The 22,427-nt window shown below is 40.8% G+C and overlaps 1 long non-coding RNA gene across 1 annotated transcript in view; it reads right to left on the bottom strand.

Moving 5' to 3' along the window:
* LOC122812300 overlaps nucleotides 1-22,427 on the bottom strand; it is a 518,343-nt gene that overhangs the window by 351,066 nt on the left and 144,850 nt on the right. The window lies entirely within an intron of this gene.

Here is a 22,427-nt window from a genome sequence, read left to right as displayed (position 1 = left end):
CATTTAGTCCAACCCAAAGAACATACACCATGTAGTCCAACCCAAAGAACATACACCATGTAGTCCAACCCAAAGAACATACACCATGTAGTCCAACCCAAAGAACATACACCATGTAGTCCAACCCAAAGAACATACACCATGTAGTCCAACCCAAAGAACATACACCATGTAGTCCAACCCAAAGAACATACACCATGTAGTCCAACCCAAAGAACATACACCATGTAGTCCAACCCAAAGAACATAACTGTGAGATGTGTGTCTTATACAGGCTTGAGTGAGCTTTTGCCAGTAACTTTGTTAAATATCAACACTTAAAAGTTAATAACAAATCAGTGTGTAATGTGATCTACACACAGCAGTCTGGCTTAGAGGGACAAAGCTCTGCCTATAACCCAGGTCCAAGTCTGAATACCACCTTGGATGTTGCAAGAACAAGCACAGGGAATGGTGGGGGATGGGAGTCACTGGCACATCCTGTAGATAAGGAAGGCAGTTCATACTGCTACCAGGTGCCTCCTCAGGTGTGCAGGATGAACCTGAGAATATATGGATCAAGGTGATGCTGTGCTGCAGGTAAGCTAGGGGGGTAGATATGCAAGAATGAGCATATGCATTGCCCAGCTAGTGCAAAGAGGGGATAAGGGCAGATTGTGAAGGTAGGATCCGCACCACATGCTCCAAATTCTTGACTTTTACCTTTTGGTGAATTAATATATTTACATATTTGCATCTGGTCATGAATTAAATGGGCCATAGGGCTTTTAGTATTATTCATGAAAGAAGAGGTCACCTTTTGCCCCAGAATAATATTCTCATGCCTTTGTTAGCATCTTATTTATCAATAAAGATTGTATAAGAGGAGGCTGCATGAAAGCAGCAGAACAGGAATGTTATTCCTCACTTATGGATCATCTAAAGTAAGACCCTGGGAATGTGATGTGAGAGAACAGCTGGGGCTGTCTGTGGATGATAACACAGACATATCAGTGAAGTAAACCTCTGAAAGTACATGACCAGAGTACTTAAAGTTGGGACTCGTAAAGGCATGCAGACTTGGTCTTTCTTATTTCCTTAAAGTGTTTGGGATCCAGACAGCAAGACTTTATTGGGTTAGGCTGAAATTTGTCCCTGGGTATGATTTGAAGCCTTTGACATCTTTGTTGCATGAGAAGCCTATTTACTGAAAGGGTTTTTGTAAACTGAGCGCTGAGAATGAGGATGTAACTAAAGGTACTGGTTATTTTTCTTATACCAAGTCTGCAGTTTTCTGTGCTGTTTGTGACATTCTGAAATAATCCTGGATTTTTCCATATATTATGCACTGATCATACTAAACAGACACATTTTAACAACAATGAAGCAAAATCAACAATTTACATTATTTACAGAGGCCTGAAAAATGTTTTGCAAATATTGTAAGAAGAAACTTTCTGTGAAACAAACAAATAATGATTAAACAGGGTTAAAAATCAGTTCAGAAAGTCTCAATTAGGTTTGAAACCTTTGTCCATGAGTTGTTAGTCAAACTCCTCAGATATATTCTAAGTTCTTTAGTTCTGACTCTCACTATATCTTCTTATACATATACATATGTACACACACACACAGACACACACACACATGCACGCACACACGCACACACACAGACACACAAACAGACACACAGACACACAGACGCACAGACACACAGACACACACACACACACACACACACACACACACACACACACACACACACACACACACACACACACACACATGTCTACTTAAAATGATTGATAAACATCAGTGTCCTTAATGCTAGCAAGAAAACACTGGAAACACAAATGTTGTAAATGTTGGCAAAGTAAGATGCCTGTGCGGAGCACTGACCTCAGTACCTGCACAACTGAAGTTAATAAAGCAACAACAAAATTCCCTTTTGTGGGGTAGGGCAAGCTACCCTTGCACCCCAGTGTGGGAGCCTGTGCCCCTCATACCAGATGCTAAGTATGTAAACTAACTACGAGATTGCACATTATTGGAGAGAGGGCGTATTCTCCAACCCAGAGACTTGTGCAATCTTACATACCTGTTGACTATCTGCTTAGTTGGCTAATACATAATAGTTTTGACTATACTCAGTTTTCATACATATGTATATAAATATCTATATCTATATTCACATAAGTTGACTACTACAAGACCACATAGGAAAAAAAATAGGTAAGATAATATCATGGGCTTAGATGCAGTTTTAGATTTATATGTAGTGCTGCTATCTAAAAAAGGAGTTCTCTCATTTCAAATTCCAATGCATTTGTCAGGAATAGTATTACTTATAAGCGTAAGTGTTGACACTTTCCTGCATTAAGTTATACAAGATTTTAATACTAGTTTAAGTACTCTCATTGTTTAATGTTGCTAAATTTGTTCTTTTTTTTTTTTTTTGCGGTTTCGAAATTAAGTCTGTCATTTACACATATTTTTGTTTAGTGGAGTTAACCATATGAGTGCACTTAATGCCATTGTGCTGTTCCACACTGATATGATGAAGCCTCACCTACTTATTGGTAATTAGGCAAAAGTACTTTAGACTCCTGAGTTTATTATTTTATTCTTTTTCCTTACTTGCATCAGTTTCAATAACAGCAGTAAACTGATTTCACTTCTCAAGGACAGAATATACCTTTTTCTTTATGTCAGCATAGGCACCCAACCAAATTCTTATCTCTGAGTTTATGTAATAAACCGCCCTAGGCTCAGTTTATGTGGCCTGAAACAATGCTGCCTTCCTGCCCTGATTAGATTCACCACTTGCTGTAATGTAGCCCTAGCTTCACTCATTCACTTAAGTCTCTTTTCAACAAACATTCACACATTTATGAGTACTGTCCCATCCTAGGCTCAGCTTGTGCTAGTTTATAACTGTAACATCTGTAGTGTTTTAGTATGTACGACTACTGGCAGTGGACCCATCTTTATATTATATCTAATGTTTCTTAGTATTGTATTAACAGCTTATGAATTATTTTCAACATGTTTCAGTTATAGATGGATTAATATTTTGTTTATATGTAATGATCAAGTAAATTGAGTATACTACCGAGAGCTAGACAGTCCATCCAAATGCATATTTTTCCACTCCCCCTAGACAGCTCTGCAAAGATTTTTTTGCAGCAGGCACTGGTACAAGATAAACTTAATGGAGGCTCAGTGATTTCCATGGTGGGAACTATACTTTGCTGTTTTATGGGGATTGGTATTGTGACATCTAGGGGGCGGCCACGGTGGTGCAGTGGTTAGCATTGTTGCCTCACAGCAAGAGGTTCTCTGGTTCAATCCTCGGCTGGGGTGTCTTCTGTGCAGAGTCTGCATGTCCTCCCTGTGGTCGCGTGGGTTTCCTCTAGGTACTCTGGTTTCCTCCCACATCCCAAAGACATGCTGCAGGTGGATTGGACACTCTAAATTGGTCCTAGGTGTGAGTGCATGTGTGTCTGCCTTCTGTGGAAGGTTTTTCACCAGGCTGGCAACTCGACACTGTAAAACTCCACTGCCAATCATGACCGGGCAGGTGATCCACTGTGGCGACCCCTAACCGGGAAAAGCCGAAAGAAGAAGAAAAAGGTATTGTGACAGCTAGGACGTATGACAAGTTGCTGACAGGCTCTTATAATGTTCCTGTTTCTACAGCATTGAGATGGAACAAAATAAAACAGAAGTCAGTCATCTCCTTCCTCATTTAACCCTGTTTTGTGCACTGACATAGAATGCTCCAGCTTATCTTAGACCTAGCACAATCAGAGCCCTTACTTTACACTATGAGCATGTTTATAATTGATATATCACTAGAAAGTTGAATTCATCCTATCATGGAAAGGGTACTATGCTACCTGACATAAGGGATACAGGTAGGTGCTCCCAGTAACATGTTCAGCCAGGTAATCCTTACTAACTGGAGTTATGATTACAATACTTAAGGATTTTAATTTGTCTGCTTGTCACATAATTTTTAGTACTTTTTGCCCCATCTAAACATGGCAAATTGTATCTACTTATCACATCACAGATAAAGTGGTGCACTAACAGTTATACATAGCCAGGGATAAGATTTGTATAAAGTGTTTGCATCAATTAGGCACTAGTCACATAGGCTAGGAAATACAGCACGTAAGCTATAACCTATTAGCTACCAGTAGGAGTAGATATACAGAACAGGTATGAAATATGAGACCTATCATATTGTAGTTTGGATGAACAGCCTATGACATATATTTATGGCCTGCTTGAGTTAATTAATGGTGATCTCTGTGTTAAAGAAGATAAATACTTAATTTCATTTAAATTGGATTTAGATCTGATGAAGCTTGTTTAAGGGCAAAAGTGCTCATTTATTTGTTTTTTAATAAAGAAATTTTGACTTCTAACCAATTTATAAGTGCTCAATTACTCTGAAGTCTCAGCTGAGCTTGTCTACAATGCATGGTTCTATTTTCCTAAATTTTTAGGATTCTCAGCCAGCAGCTTTGTTGCTCATATGTGCCAGATTTCCCTGTGAGGAGTGGTTTCCAGCTCTAAAATTAACCTTACTGGCTGTTTTGGGCTGATTTCTTTCCCTTTCAACTTTCTGGGTTAAAAACCTGTGTTTGCATGGGTTTGCACTTCTTTTAGCTCAGCGGATCCTGTTTGGGCATCCTGCGGACTACTACAGTACCAGAAACAAGAAGGAGAGACTTTTTGCAGCTCTAAGTACCTTTTTGGCTTTCTCTTAACTGCGCTTATCACACTTTAAAAAGCCATTTTTACTGTGGTTCTGTTGTATTTCTGCTGCATTTTACCGTTAAATCATTTTACTGTGTGTGCACTTGTTTTATTTGCTTAAAAGTTAAAAATGTAAACTGCATTTAGTACTGTATGTATCACACTCAAGTGTGACAGCCTTTTCTCAGCATTTCCACTGCTTAAATTGCTTTTTGGTGCTTAATTTCATAAAAAATTAAAAAATAATACTATCTGTACTACTCATTTCTCACTCTTTCCTATACTGAAATAGTCTGGATCCCAGATCTGCTGACTTCAGGACTTTAGTCTGTGTTTCTGAGTGGTCCAGACCTTGTTGTGGTAGTGGGAGGTCTTTCTACTTATCAGAGAGAGTGGTAAGCATTAGAGCAGCCTATATGTCACAAGATGAGTGGTTTCCAGCTCTAAAATTAACCTTATTAGCCATTTTGGGCTGATTTCTATCCCTTTCAACTTTCTGAGTTAAAAACCTGTGTTTGTGCAAGTTTGCGCATCGTGCAGCTCTGCTTAGCTGGGGTTAAACTATTCCTGGCACCATAAAGTCTGCCATTCAGTTTTTCCCTCATAACTAGCCAGAGTCTTAATTTTAGCACTTGAATCTGCTTCTTTATTGCTCAGCACTGGTTCAGAACTGCAGTAAGCAGTAAATAAGCTACAAATTACTACAGCACTCACCCTTCCTCATTACTTAGGGGATTACAGTTTTTGTATTTATCTTCTTCATTACTTAGAAGAAAACAGCTCCAGTACTTCCTTCCCTCACTTGTCTAGAGGAAAATAGTGATGCTCCAGGCATGTCCAAGGGACAGCTCCTGGTCTTCTCTCCTGTCCACCTGAGAAATAGTGATGATCCAGGCATGTCCAAGGGACAGCTCCCGGTCTTCTCTCCTGTCCACCTGGGAAATAGTGATTACCCAGGCAGCTCCTGGTCTTCTCTCCTGTCCACCTGAGAAATAGTGATGATCCAGGCATGTCCAAGGGACAGCTCCTGGTCTTCTCTCCTGTCCACCTGGGAAATAGTGATGACCCAGGCATGTTCAAGGGACAGCTCCTGGTCTTCTCTCCTGTCCGCCTGGGAAATAGTGATGACCCAGGCATGTCCAAGGGACAGCTCCCGGTCTTCTCTCCTGTCCGCCTGGGAAATAGTGATGATACAGGCATGTCCAAGGGACAGCTCCCGGTCTTCTCTCCTGTCCGTTTGGGAAATAGTGATGATACAGACATGTCCAAGGGACAGCTCCTGGTCTTCTCTCCTGTCCACCTGGGAAATAGTGATGATACAGGCATGTCCAAGGGACAGCTCCTAGTCTTCTCTCCTGTCCGCCTTGGAAATAGTGATGATACAGGCATGTCCAAGGGACAGCTCCCGGTCTTCACTCCTGTCCGCCTGGGAAATAGTGATGATACAGGCATGTCCAAGGGACAGCTCCCGGTCTTCGCTCCTGTCCACCTGGGAAATAGTGATGATACAGGCATATCCAAGGGACAGCTCCCGGTCTTCGCTCCTGTCCGCCTGGGAAATAGTGATGATACAGGCATGTCCAAGGGACAGCTCCCGGTCTTCGTTCCTGTCCGCCTGGGAAATAGTGACGATACAGGCATGTCCAAGGGACAGCTCCCGGTCTTCGCTCCTGTCCGCCTGGGAAATAGTGACGATACAGGCATGTCCAAGGGACAGCTCCCGGTCTTCGCTCCTGACCACCTGGGAAATAGTAACGATACAGGCATGTCCAAGGGACAGCTCCCGGTCTTCGCTCCTGTCCACCTGGGAAATAGTGACGATACAGGCATGTCCAAGGGACAGCTCCCGGTCTTTGCTCCTGTCCACCTGGGAAATAGTGACGATCCAGGCATGTCCAAGGGACAGCTCCTGGTCTTCTCTCCTGTCCACCTGGGAAATAGTGATTACTCAGGCATGTCCAAGGGACATCTCCTGGTCTTCTCTCCTGTCTACCTGATGAATCTGGGCATCTTGGGACAATGTAGCAATTGCCTCATGTACACTGACAAACCTCTCCTACTACCACCCAACACTACAACCTGTGAGAGATGCATTTGTCTAGCCAACTGGAGGCAAGACTCTCTCAACCCAAGACTGAACTTGTCAGTCAAGAGGAGAAGGTAAACACTTGCACCACACCACACTCATCACATAGTCCCACTAAACCTACACCACCAAAACCCACACACAGATACACAAAAACATTTGTGGAGGCTCTCAATAATAATCTACCCAACCAACAGAGACCTTCAAAGCAGAAAAGCAAGCAACCTCCACCCCTCAACACAACTCAAAAGGCACATAACCAACAGACTCAGTGTGCCACTCAACACAGTCCATAAGGCAAAACAACATACCCAACACATTAGACATAGGTGACTCTGTAGTCAGGTACACTGATGTTCCACTCACCAGACTAGACAAGGAGAAGGTTACTGTCAAGCTGCCATGATGCACCACATAACCTATGCACTCAGGTCACTCCACAAAGTACAAATATGACTCATTGTCCATGTTGGTATGAACGACCTGAGACGTACCTAACTGGACTACATGAAAAGAGACATGGAAGAGCTCTCCAATCTTGTAATCCAGGCAGGTATGACCCTAGCCGTGAGTAGCATCCTACCTTTGCCCAGAATGGTACTGCAGTACAAGGACAATATGACTGACTTCAACAACTGGCTAAGCTTCTGATGTCATTCTAAGGGGATCCAGTATCTGTCTGCCTGGGATAACATGGTCAACAGGCCACGATGCTTTGCCAGAAATGGCCTGCACCTGTCACCTCTGGGATTTCGGATACTGGCTAAGGCTCTTACCGCTACTATAGTGTCTTTTTTAGACAAGGTTCAAATGACAAACCCACCACCATAACAGGTACAGGCAAACAAAAACTGAGGGTAATGCTACTCAATGCTAGAAGTCTAAACCTCAAAATACACTCACTTGAAGCACTCCTTAAAATGGAGAACATCAATATCTGTGCTGTGACTGAAACCTTGTTCAAGGCTCCAGAGAGCACCCCTGCATTACCAGGCTATAACTCATACCATACATTTCAACCATCTAACCTGGACCGGAACACCAAAGGTGGAGGTGTGTCCATATTCATTAAGGAGATCCACACCTCCAGGCTAGTTGCCCAACATAATGCATCTGAAATTATACAAGTGCAACTAACTCTGGGCAAAACTGCAATACAAATTGTAGCTTGCTACAGATCCCCCACCGTGCCCCAGGATTCCCACTCCTCCTTTCTTGATATACTGGAAAATATTAGGGTTCAACCAAACACCCTAATAATGGGCAATTTCAACTACCCCACCATTAACTGGAAAAACTACTCATGTACCAACTCCTTTGCTCAATGCTTTCTAGAATCCATAAAGTCTAATGCCTTGGATCAACTTATCCACACCCCTACCAGGAGTAACAATATCCTAGGCCTAGTCATTACCAACATGAGTGACCGGTGTTTCACACCTGAAGTCAACTCCTTGTTGGTCAGATCTGACCATAAGCTAATCACCATAGATATCCACATCCCGCCCCCACCCCCCCATTAAGGAAATCACTGTAAAACATTTCTCCAAAGCCAACTTCATGCTTCTTAAGACAGAAGTGGCAAAGTACATGACACCCATGCAAATGGGCAATACAGTTATGACTGCAGAATCCTACACAAATGCACTCTATAAGCAATTACATGAGTGCATGGATTGTGCTATCCCTAACAGGACCAAGATGCTATCCTCCAAAAAAAGGAAGCCAATCTGGTGGTCCCCTGCTATAAACAAACTCTACAACAGAAGGAAGAAACTGTTGCAGAAGAGAGTAAAATCCCATGAGTGGAGGAGCTCCCTGGTTAGCCTCAGTAAGAAGATGAGATCCCTCATAAAATCCTCTAAAGCTAACTATGAAAACAAGATTGCCACTGAATCTAAAGAGAACCACAAAGCATTCTATAGCTATGTCAAGAATCTCAATGGCAACACCCAGGTCTGCATTGAGTTACAGCACAATGGCATGAAAATTATAGAACCAACTAATATTGCCAACATCCTGGCTGATAGGTTCAGTGCTAACTTTACCCCCTTTCACCCCCTAAAGGGCCCATATCTATACCAGAAGAATGCAGAGCCCCTACAATCACAACTGTGCAGGTATAAACTGCACTCTCCAAAGCCAGGCACACAGCTTCCATGGGACTGGACAGCATCCCAGGCTGTGTTCTACATGATCTCCAGAATGAACTGGCACCCCACCTAAGTACCATGTTCAATCATAGCCTCATTTCAGGCTTTTTACCAACTGAAAGGTGCACATAAACAGTTATACCACTCCACAAAGGAGGAGCCACCACCACCACGGACCTGGGGAACTATTGCCCTATTAGCCTGATGAGCCTGGTCTGCAAGGTCATGGAATGTATCAAAATGGAACTCATAAGCAAAGACATTGGTAACCTCTAAACTCTGGTCCCCACTCAGTTCGAGTTTGTGAAAGGCAGATCATGCCTCCTGAACCTGATCAACCTCTTTGAAACAGTCAACAAAGCCGTAGATAAGGGTAAGGCAGTCCACACAGCCTATCTTGATCTCGCCAAGGTTTTTGACACCATCCCCCATTCTGGAATTATAGATAAACTCACTATACTGGGTATAAATCCATACATCACAAGATGGGTTGCCAAGTGGCTCATTGACAGAACCCACACTGTAAAAGTTGCAGACTTTAAATCTGACTTCAAACCAGTGACAAATGGAGTACCACAGGGTTTGGTCCAGGGTCCTCCCCTGTTTGGTATCTACTTCTCTGAAGTAAGGGCTAATACAGAGGGCCTCTGGCTGATGAAGTTCACAGATGACTGCAAGCTAGGTGCCATAGTCGAGTCCCCAAATGACATGGATATCCTACAGAAGGGCCTCACTGAGACAGATGCCTGGTGTTAGAGCCATGGCCTCAAGCTAAATGCCAAAAGTGCATTGTCATCCCCTTTGGTTAAAAACTCTGTACCAATGAACTACCACATAGGCGGCAGTCAACTTAGTGCCAAAGGTGGGATAAGAGACCTTGACACTCAGGTGGACAGTAGTCTCTCCTTTGATAATCACATTGCCACAGTAGTCAGGAAATCCTTCTATGTGGTACACCTCATCACTAAAGGGTTCTCATTCAGGAAAAAAAAGAGGCCATTGTTCCTCTCTACTCGGCTCTCACTAGACCCATCATTGAATACAATGCCCCTTCTGGAATGTATCTCACAAAACATCTGCAACAGCTGGAAATGCCACAGAAGTACCTCACAAAGAGGATTATGAGCCTCAAACAGATGCCCTATGCTGACCATCTCAAAAAACTCCAACTTTACTCCATAGCACATCGCCTACTCCAAGGTGATATCTGCCTAACATACAAAGCTATGTCAAACCCAGAGCTGTGGGACATGCTACACATAAATAAATCCCTCCGGGATACACGCTCTAGGGACCTAAACCTTGTCACCACAATAAACAGAACATGCTGGAGGGATAGAGTCCTGCCCCAGAGACTTCCCATACTCTGGAACAAGCTACCTATCTATGTCAAGCAGAGTTCCTCATTAGCACTCTTCAATAAAAATCTTGATGAGCAGATGGGAAATAGATGAAGAAATCAAACAGCTGCTAGGTCTCCAAAAAGATCCTTTAATATAACCAGGCAAAGTAAAAATCCACAATATCTTCCAAGCGCTTTCACTCGACCACTTGCGAGCTTTTTCAAGGCAAAAAACATTGCTGGAAGTTCATTCACATTAAATACTTCCACAATCATCACATGACTTCCTGTGAACCTTTCCCAACAGGAAAATCACCATATAAGGAAATTCTAAAATACATTCTTATTAACATTAAAAATAATTCATTTTCTAAAAATGTCTTGGCAACTGGATAACATATTAAACATGAAATTAAATCAAACTGTTAAAATGTGCCAAAAAACAATTCTGCAAAATATTTTTATAGTTTTATAATCACAAATAAGTGCAGTAACCCCTTTTAACCATCGGGGGTAAAATCAAAACTCCAATTTAAAATCTAGAGTTACTAAATGGCATTGTAAAACATTTCTTATCTAAGTTTCAAGTGTATAACATAACATTCCTTATATCTTCTTATAAAATCTTGTAAATTCAAAAGTGAATAAAACAATAGATGTCATGTTATGCTAACTTATTTGTGATTATAAAACTATAAAAATATTTTGCAGAATTGTTTTTTGGCACATTTTAACAGTTTGATTTAATTTCATGTTTAATATGTTATCCTGTTGCCAAGACATTTTTAGAAAATGAATGTTTTTTGCCTTGAAAAAGCTCGCAAGTGGTCAAGTGAAAGCGCTTGGAAGATATTGTGGATTTTTACTTTGCCTGGTTATATTAAAGGATCTTTTTGGAGACCTAGCAGCTGCTTGATTTCTTCATCTGCTTAGTTTGAAAGCCTTTGTTTACGTGCTTCCGGGTCCTGTGGTGCCAAGTGGTTTTCATTCTTGGTTTGATTTTGCTTCTAGTTCAGATGGGAAATAGGAAATTCACTCCTGGGATCACTTCTGTGGCTCAGCTCAACAGGGGCACAGGAAAATAACTTTCTTAGGTGGCGAAAGCCAGGGAACCTTATTGGCTAGGCTTACATAGGCCCTTGGGCAGATAGCCTCGTACCTACCTATGAACCTATGTTCTTTCTCTCTCTTTCCCTGTGTCTCTCTACACACACGCACAGACACACACACACACACACACACACACACACACGCACGCACGCACGCACGCACGCACGCACGCACATACACACACACACACACACACGTGTGTGTGTGTGTGTGTGTGTGTGTGTGTGTGTGTGCAGATGAAGAACATCACTGAAAAGCTGTACTACATCACTTAGACTAACACTATAACTCATTAAGTAGATTTTCCTCACGTATAAACCTATGAAGTTATATCCCAGGTGAAAATTTTCATCCATTCATCCAGTCATCCAGGTTTTAAAGGTTACTAGGCAAGTACTCTGTTTTTTCTCTGCCAGACATTTTTCTTTGCAAACTATTTTATTTCTTTCTTACACTAGTGTATATGTATACCTTTGCTAGTGAATTAGTGACCTAAACAACATATCCACATATCATATGTCATATGTACAGTGTGATAGCATACATCTATTCTATTTCTGTTTGTAAAGTGTAAGAATTGATATGATTGTAGAATATTGGTATGAACTGGAAATAAGTGGAAGAATCTGATATGAGACTGGAATGAATGTCTTTATCTGTTAATTACCCACACTTGTGTTTTGCATGTGCCAGTCTCTCCTTTATAGGCCAAATCCACTTGTACCTTTCACAATAAAGTCTGAAAACACTGTAGTTTTGATAAGAATATTTTATTATGTACAGTGGAGGTAGACATCAACAATATCCGAATGCTGTCTCCAATAACAGTGCTGATAAACAAATAGTCTGCAACTTCTGCAATTGTATACTTCATATTCCTTTCCAACTGAATAGCATAATTAATATTCTGGAATGCTGGATATTTGACCTAACTTCTGTACTTGTACTCGAGTGTCTGTACTGCAATGACTTTCTGCATACAAGCCCAAATGAAACTGTCTAACTGTGGCTTAAGTATTTCTTAATAATCTATATGCCTCTTTAGCCATGGTTTCCAAGCCTTGGACCTTACTAACAAAATGAATTTTAGTCAAATACACTGCATATTCTCTTCTTATCAGTAATCATTATGGAAGGTTATTTTCACTGACTGAAAGTGCATTCACTGAAACTGTATGGCCTTCTTTAATATGGCTGCATTTCTTGCATTTCTGGACTTATGCACACAGAATGTCATATTTTTGTACATTTAAATGATACCTGATCTTACAACTCCTCCTGAGATACCTCAAAATGCACAAGTATCTATTTCTGTAGTTACTTTAAAATATTGTTGTTGTGTCTTTTGGCTTTTCCCGGTTAGGGATCGCCACAGCGGAACTCCGGTCCGCTAATGATTAGTAGATGATTTTTATGTGCCGAGTTGCCGGCCCTGACGCACACACTTCAACGAAGGTATGCCCCTTCACGCATGTCTCCACACAGAAGACGCTTTAGCTGAGAATCGAATGGGACAACGTCTTGCTAAACATGTCTAACCTTACCTTTTCAAGTTTTGTTGATGAACATTAACCCCCCCCCCCAACAGGTTCGCTCAAGAATGGACGTAACCTGCGTGATTGACAAGCCAGAACCCGGTGAAGCAATATGCAACTGTGGCATAATTGGCATTGCATGCAGATATGTTAGTGGCCTCATGCATACATTACTGTAAAGGAGAGGAAAGAGTCATGAATGTAGCAATGGTGATGACAAGTAAAGCACCCTGTGGTACATTAGAAGTCAGACAATGTTTTAACAGGTGGGATATATGTTTGAAAGCAGTACATTTTTCAGTTGACTGGACTGTAAAATGACTGAGCTCCATTCTCCAGACAGGAAGTAGTAAGATGCCTGAGCTCTAAGAGGACTAAGTTCCAACCTCTAAAGTGGAAGTAATGAGGTGTCTTATCTCCAAGTCTAGACGTAGTTTGGTTCATGTGAAAAAGCTTCTTGTTACCGGATCTGAGATTTCTAAAGGTAGAATACCAGTTCAGTAGTGTGTTTAAGGCAGGAGATTGATTTTCATGTAACAGGTTGTGTGGGAAAATTAGGCAATTATATTTAAGTTTGTTTTCATAACAATGATCCAGAGTAGTTTATTAAGTAGGCTACAGGTGTGATTGTTAGGTACTACCTGGTCTGCAAAAGCATCTGTCTTGTAATATGTTGATTTGTTTACTTTAAATAGATTTATTAGTGTTTCCCATAATAATACTTCTATGAGATACTTTGGGCAAGAGGATGCTGTTATCTAGTGTTTGGTATGAGGGGAAAGGCATCTGTTAATGAGGTTCAAGGTTCTAAGTTTTTTGTTAGTGTTTTTTATAGTTGTGTTAGTATTTTCTGAGAAAATCATTTTTGTACTAATGGTGAAACCAATGCATGTGCAGTGCTGGAAGATCTGAATAGCACTGTTATTTATTTTGATTGTATTTGGTGTGGAGGGATTGTTTATGTGGCTGAAAATCATCAGTTTAATATTTTTTCTTCTTTGCTTTTAGATTGCAATCTTTTCGTAGGATCATATGAAATAAGTCAATTGACTCATAAGACCATGTATGGCTTGTCAAAACCCACTATCATGCTACACCCTCTTAAGAAAGGCAAAACAGGCCACTACCAGTATATATTTATGAGGATTCATCCACTTATCCAAATTTAATGTGAAGGATACTAGTGTGTCAGCTTTCTTTAACTTGAACCAAAAGTTATTTCCAGACATGGGGTAGGCAATGGGCAATACATTTGTCTCTCTAGCATGCTTTATTTATGTACTGGTGGAGATTCAAATTCTCTTGTTCTGGTATTAGTTAATTCAAGCACAAAAAGTGACAATGGCTAGGCAAAAAATTACCAGCAAAGGCAGCTAGCCTAGTACTTATTTATGAAACTATTTATTCCTGTAAAATAATGTAAAAGAATAGAAATGTTTTGATGTTTCAGCACATAACAGTATTTCAAAGTATTCTCGAACTCAGTACAAATTAATGTTATATTGCAAATAAAACATTTTAATAATGGAAACTAACATTTAATCACATATAATTTTGTAAATAAATTGACAATTATTTATACATATTGGCTGAGTGTTTATAGTATTGCACAAATTCACAGCTCTCAACAAATCAGGGACACTTTTAAAATATTAGTACTATTAACAGGAAATATTTATCACATACAAAAACATGAATTAACATACATTTTCTGAAGTAAACAGAGGTTTTAAGGCTTTATTGATTAATATTAGCATACTAGATGCGCAGTAGCAATGTTCATCAACAAAGTCTGTAGAACTATTGCAATATGCTTGCTATTCAACTGGTGGTATTGGTTATGGGTGTGTGTCTTGTTTCTGTGTACAGCTATTATAATATGCTATTCATTTGGTTTTACTCCTTGTGAGTGTGTGCCCTTATCCTGTCTGATTTTTAATTTTTTCACATATTGAGAAATGGGTTTTGTTGTAATGAGATATTAAATACAAATCAGTAAAGGACTGTTTCTCCAGTGCCTCATCTTTGGCTATTTGTGGTAAATGAATAGCTGCTTCAGGTAAGTGAACGGCTTTGTTCATTGGTTTTTAATGTATGCACTAGCAGGTGGTCATAGGTAAAAAAGTAACCAGTGAAGTGATTAGTGAAAAGGGGTGTGCCCTTGCTAAGGGGAAAAAACATAATATCTGTGTGTGTCTGTGGTGAACCAAGGCATCTGCCTATTAATCAAATAATAGATACAAAACTGATCTGTGTTACTTGGGGGCTGTCAGGAATTTAACCTATAATGTGATGTTCAGGTTTTCCATGACTTGCCAGATGTCTCACATTTGTCAGGTAATTTCAACACTTATCACTGGCTCAACATGCATGCATTCCATTGCTTTTACAGTGAATTACAGGGCTTGAATTTTCAGTTACTAAACTTTATCTTTAAAGTTGTTTTTTTCTTTACTAAACATGTGCTGTTCACAATGCATATTCTTGTGGACAGGAAACACTAGAAAATGATTATTCATGAATGCTCAGTGGTGTCAGCCTATCAGAGGTGTAGGACGTGGTTTGGGCGGCACTTGCTACTGTGCATCTGGGGGGTTTATGTTCATCAACAAAGCCCATTTTTAGGCCTATGCAAGGTCTATTCTACTAACTGTTTTTATGCAGGATTTATTCTGTAACAGTTTTCCATGAAATTAATAAAATGAGATTTACTTCTGTAATTACTTTATAAATCTATTAATATAATTTGTGAGGTATACTGTAATGATCACTAGAACTAATATAAAATAAGTTTTCTTTATCTGGTTAACAAACTTGCCAATTTAATTTTGACCACTAGGTGTCACTTAAGCATTTATGGTCTGTTTGGATTGAAGTCTCTTAACTTTATGATTTAATTATTACTGGACAATTCTTTAACATGTTATAACTGGTAAACTAACTTATATTTACACCTATAATATACATGTCTTGAAGCATAATTACCATATAATGTATTGACTTGTGTCTGTAAATTTTCAGCTAGATTTGTTTCTAATAATTGTATTTATTTTTTTAATTTCTATGTGCTGTACTAGATGTCGGCCTTTTAAATTTGTGTCTTAAATATCTTGTAAATATCCATGTACTGTAATAGCAGAAGTACTTTTTCTAAAACCTATTTTTTTCTTTATTTCAGATCTATATGTTTGGATACCCTCTCAGTGTATTTTTAACTGTCTAATGTACAATAATTATTATATAAGGTGCCCTGTATTCTGTAAATTAATTAACAAAATAAGACTGACCTGCTGTGTCTTGAGTAAATTAAATGATTATTACTACTTATATTTTAGATAATTTATCTTAATGATCCAGGTACACGTACTTTTCTCTCTTTATCCTTAAAACTAATGACTGAATAATGTTAAATGTGATGTAAATGCATGTTGTAAACTGTCAAGCAATGTTGTTAGAAATGTATAACTGAGTATGAATATTATGTCCTGAAATCTGACTGAAATGTATTATACTGAACTCATAATTATGAATTTCATATTCTGAAACTTGACTGAAATCTACACTAAAGTGTTTTATGCTGAACATCTAAAATATATAAATATTATATTCTTGAAACTAACTAAACTAATACTAATACTAATACTAATACTAATTACTAAAACTAATACTAAAGGGATATTTTTTTGCCAGAGTTACCTGAACACAGATAAAAGCATAAACTTAAATCTGGTAAATGTTATATTCTGGAAACTAAACTATTAGCAAAGGAATACCTTTTTCTCTCAGTATTGTCTGAATAGAGATAAAAACATTAACTGAACTCTACTACTGTTATACAATTGTCTGAAAACATAAAAACATTTGCATACTTGCTTTAACTCATTCACTCCAATGGAGCTCAAGAAGTTCATAGGTTCATAGGCTGGTGCTAGGCTATCGGCCAGAGGGCCTATACAAGCCTAGCCATAACAATTCCCTGGCTATTTCTTCCCACACTATTTAATTCCCTGGACACCTGCCTATCAGGGTGACTGACATGATCCCTGGGGTGAATTTCCTTTTTTCCATCCAATCATAAAGTTTCCTTTTGAAGAGGGCCAAAGAGGGGCTCTGCTTGACATGTATGTGCAGTCTATTCCAGAGTCTGGGGAGTCTCTGGGTCAGGAACGTATCCCTCCAGCATGTTTTTCTTATTGTGATGGCAAGGTTTAGATCCCTGGAGCATGTGGCTCTGAGGGATTGGGATTTCTTTAAGTGTAGCATGTGCAACAGCTCTGGGTTTGACACAGACTTGTATGTTAAGCAGAGATCGCCTCTGAGTAGATGATATGTGACAGAGTATAGCTGGAGATTTTTAAGGTGGTCAGCATAGGGCATCTGCTTTAGGCCTGTGATTCTTTTAGTGAGGTATTTCAGCGGCCTTTCCAGTTGCTGCAGATGTCTTGAGAGGTACATACAAAACGGGGCATTTTATTCTATAATGGGTCTAATGAGGGATGAGTACAGTGGGACAATGACCTCCTTTTTTTTGTATGAAAAACCCTTAGTGATGAGATGTGCCACATAGAAAGATTTCCTGACTGTTGTGGTGATGTGGTTATCGAAGGTGAGACCACTGTCCACCTGTGTCCCTAAGTCTCTTATCACACTTTCGTTGTTTAGTGTACTGCCACCTATATGGTAATTCAGTGATACATGTTTTTCCCAAAGGGGATAACTATACATTTCTTGGCATTGAGCTTGAGCCCATTACTCTGGCACCAAGCATCTGTTTCTGTAAGGCCCTTTTGTAGAGTATCCACATCATTTGTGGATTCAATAATGGCTCCCAGTTTGCAGTCATCTGCGAACTTTGTTAGCCAGATTCCCTTAGTGTTGGCCTGTATTTCAGAGAAGTACATGCCAAACAAGAGCGGTCCCAGGACTGAACCCTGAGGTACTCCACTTGTCACTTGTCTGGAGCCGGATTTGGAGTCGGCTACTTTTACAGCATGGGTTCTGTCAGTAAGCCTGTTGGCAAACCATCAAGTGACGTAGGGATTAATGCCCAGCTTAGTAAGTCTATCTATGATTCCAGAGTGATGGATGGTGCCAAAGGCCTTGGTGAGGTCCAGATAGGCTGTGTGGACTGCCTTACCCTCGTCCATGGCTCTGGAGCCTGATTCAAAGAAGTCAATCAGGTTCAAGAGACATGATCAGACCTTCACAAACCCAAACTGGGTGTGGTCCATTGTTTGAAGGTTGCAAATGTCTTTGTTTATAAGTTCCATGATAATACATTCCATGGCCTTGAAGATCAGGCTCATCAGACTGATGGGGCGATAGTTCCTGGGATCCAAGCTGGATCCCCCCTTGTGGAGTGGGATAACTGTAGCTGTGCACCACTCAGTGGGCATGAAGCCTGAGGTGAGGCTAGGATTAAACATGACACTTAGGTGAGGTACTAGCTCATTTTGTAGTTCATGTAATACACAGCCCGGGATGTCATCTGGTTGCATGGATGCTGTATTCTTAGCTTTGGAGAGTGCGTTCTTTACCTATGTGGCCATTACCAGAATTTGGCAATCTTCTGGTATTGAGATGGCTGTTTAGGGTGTGAGAGGGGGATGAAGTTGACACTGAATTGATCTGCCAGGATATTGGCAAAATCCTTGGGATCAGTATATTTAATGCCATTTTTTTGTAGGGGGTGAGTGGGGGATGAAGTTGACACTGAATTGATCTGCCAGGATATTGGCAATATCCTTGGGATCAGTATATTTAATGCCATTATTTTGTAGCTCAGAGCAGATCTGAGCATTGCCATTTAGATTCTTGACATCATTATAGAATGACTTGTGATTGTCTTTGGAATCTTTGGAAATTTTATTTTCATAACTAGCTTTGGAGGATTTTATGAGGGATCTCAGCTTCTTACTGAGGCTGGTAAGGGAGTTTTTTGCATCCTGGGATTTTCCTCTTTTCTGCAACAGTTTCTTCCTTTTGTTGTAAAGTTTGTTTATGGCAGGTGACCACCAGATTGCCTTCCTTTTTTTGGAAGAGAGCATCTTGGTTCTATTTGGGATGGCATGATTCATGCATGAGTGGATGTGCTCGTACAGTACAGTACCTTAGTGTAGGATTCAGCAGTCGAACTTTCAGTTCCCATTTGTATGGGTGCCATGAAGTTTGTCACTTCTGACTTGAGTAGCATGAAGTTGGCTTTGGAGAAGTTTTTTTATGAAGGTTTCATTACTGGGGGGGGGATGTGGATGTTAAGGGTGATTAGCTTATGGTCAGACCTGACCAACAAGGGAGTGACCATAGGTGTAGAGCATTGACTTCCCATGTTGGTAATGACCAGGTCTAGGATATTGGAGCCCCTGGAGAGACTATGGATTAGTTGATCCAGGGCAGTGGAATTTATGAATTCCAAGAACCGTTGGGCAAAGGTGCTGGTACATGAGTAGTTTTTCCAGTTAATGGCAGGGTAGTTGAAATCACCCAGTATAAGGGTGTTTGATTGGATCTTAATATTTTCCAGTATGTTTAGAAAGTTGTAGTGAGAATCTTGGAGCATGGTGGGGAATTTGTAGCAAGCTACAATTTGGATTCATAGGTTCATAGGTTGGTACCAGGCTATCGGCCCTATTGCCTATACAAGCCTAGCCATAATAATTCCCTGGGTATTTCTTCCCACACTATTTACTTCCCTGGGCCCCTGTCTAGCAGGGTGACTGATGTGATCCCTGGGATGAATTTCCTTTCTCCCATCCAATCGTCAAGGTTCCTTTTGAAGAGGGCCAAAGAGGCACTTTGCTTGACATGTATGGGCAGTCTATACCAGAGTCTGGGGAGTCCCTGGGTCAGGAACCTATCCCTCGAGCATGTTTTATTTATTGTGATGACAAGGTTTAGACCCCTGGAGCATGTGGCTCTGAGGGATTGGGATTTCTTTAGGTGTAGCATGTCCAACAGCTCTGGGTTTGACATGGCCTTGTATGTTAAGCAGAGATCGCCTCTCAGTAGACGATATGCGACAGAGTATAGCTGGAGTTTTTAAGGTGGTCAGTGTAGAGCATCTGCTTTAGGCCTGTGATTCATTTAGTGATGTATTTCTGTGGCCTTTCCAGTTGTTGCGGATATCTTGAGAGGTATGTACAAAATGGGCATTGTATTCTATAATGGGTCTAATGAGGGATGAGTAGAGTGGGGCAATGACCTCCTTTTTTCTAGATGAAAAGCACTTAGTGATGAGGTGTGCCACATAGAAGGATTTCCTGACTGTTGTGGCGATGTGGTTATTGAAGGTGAGACAACTGTCCACCTGTGTCGCTAAGTCTTACACTTTCAGTGTTTAGTGTACTGCCGCCTATGTGGTAATTCACGGGAACATGTTTTTTCCCAAAGCGGATAACTATACATTTCTTGGCATTGAGATTGAGCCCATTGCTCTGGCACCAAGCATCTGTTTCTGTAAGGCCCTTTTGTAGAGTATCCACATCATTTGTGGATTCAATAATGGCTCCCAGTTTGCAGTCATCTGTGAACTTTGTCAGCCAGAGTCCCTTAGTGTTGTCCTGTACTTCAGAGAAGTAGATGCCAAACAAGAGCGGTCCCAGGACAGAACCCTGAGGTACTCCACTTGTAACTTGTCTGGAGCTGGATTTGGAGTCAGCTACTTTTACAGTGTGGGTTCTGTCAGTAAGCCAGTTGGCAACGCATCAAGTGACATAGGGATTAATGCCCAACATAGTAAGTTTGTCTGTGATTCCAGAGTGGGGGATGGTGTCAAAGGCCTTGGCAAGCTCCAGAGGCTGTGTGGACTACCTTACCCTCGTCCACAGCTCTGGAGACTGATTCAAAGAAGCCAATCAGGTTCAGTAGACAAGATCGGCCCTTCACGAACCCAAACTGGGTGAGGTCCAGTGTTTGAAGGTTGCCAATGTCTTTGTTTATAAGTTCCATGATAATACGTTCCATGGCATTGCAGATCAGGCTCGTCAGACTGATGGGTTGGTAGTTCCCGGGATCCAAGTTGCATCCCCCCTTGTGGAGTGGGATAACTGTAGCTGTGTGCCACTCAGTGGGCATGAAGCCTTAGGTGAGGCTATGATTAAAGATGACACTTAGGTGAGGTGCCAGTTCATTCTATAGTCATATAATACACAGACAAATGTCATTTGGTTCCATGGATGCTGTATTCTTCATTTTGGAGAGTGCGTTTTTTGCCTGTGTGGCCGTTATTACTGGAATTTGGCAATCCTCTGGTAATGAGATGGACCATTTAGGAGGTGAGAGGGGGGTGAAGTTGGCACTGAGTCGATCTGCCAGGATATTGGCAATATCCTTGGGATCAGTATATTTAATGCCATTCTGTTGTAGCTCAGAGCAGATCTGAGCATTGCCATTTAGATTCTTGACATAGTTATAGAATGCTTTGTGGTTGTCTTTGGAATCTTTGGCAAATTTATTTTTGTAACTAGCTTTGGAGGATTTTATGAGGGATCTCAGCTTCTTACTGAGGCTGGTAAGGGAGTTTTTTGCATCCTGGGATTTTCCTCTTTTCTGCAACAGTTTCTTCCTTTTGTTGTAAAGTTTGTTTATGGCAGAAGCCAGATTGGCTTCATTTTTTTGGAGGAGAGCATCTTGGTTCTATTTGGGATGGCACGATTCATACATGAGTGGACGTGCTCGTACAGTGCCTTAGTGTGGGACTCAGCAGTCGAAATTTCAGTTCCTGATTGAAAGGGTGTCAAGAAGTTTGTCACTTCTGACTTGAGTAGCATGAAATTGGCTTTGGAGAAGTTTTTTATGGAGGTTTCCTTACTGGGAGGTGGGGGTGGGATGTGGATGTTAAGGGTGATTAGCTTATGGTCTGACCTGACCAACAAGCGGGTGACCATAGGTGTGGAGCATTGATTTTCCATGTTGGTAATGACCAGGTCTAGGATACTGGAGCCCCTAGTGGGACTATGGATTAGTTGATCCAGAGCTTTGGAATTTATGAACTCCAAGAACCGTTGGGCAAAGGTGTTGGTACGCAAGTAGTTTTCCCAGTTAATGGCAGGGTAGTTGAAATCACCCAGTATTAGGGTGTTTGGTTGTATCTTAATATTATCCAGTATGGGGATTGCACTCTTACCTAGTGTTAGTAGCACCTGGAGAATTTCAGACGCATTGTGTTGGGCAACTAGCCTGGTGGTCTGAATATCCTTGGTGAATATAGACACTCCTCCACCTTTAGTGTTTCGGTCCTGGTTTGGTGGCCGAAAAGTGTGGTAAGAGTTGTAGCCTGGTATTGCATGGGTGCTCTCTGGAGCCTTGAACCAGGTCTCAGTTACTTCACAGATATCAATGTTCTCCATTTTTAGGAATGCCACGAGAGAGTGCATTTTGAGGTTTAGACTTCTAGCATTGAGTAGCATTACCTTCAGAATTTGCATGCAAGAATTTTCAAGTTTGCACTTTAACCT

The sequence above is a fragment of the Protopterus annectens genome, chromosome 9.part0 (assembly GCF_019279795.1).
Source record: "Protopterus annectens isolate FY-2018-M chromosome 9.part0, PAN1.0, whole genome shotgun sequence".
NCBI lineage: Eukaryota > Metazoa > Chordata > Ceratodontiformes > Protopteridae > Protopterus > Protopterus annectens.
The sequence above is the reverse complement of the archived record's forward strand: the minus strand, read 5'-3'. Positions and strand labels throughout refer to the sequence as shown.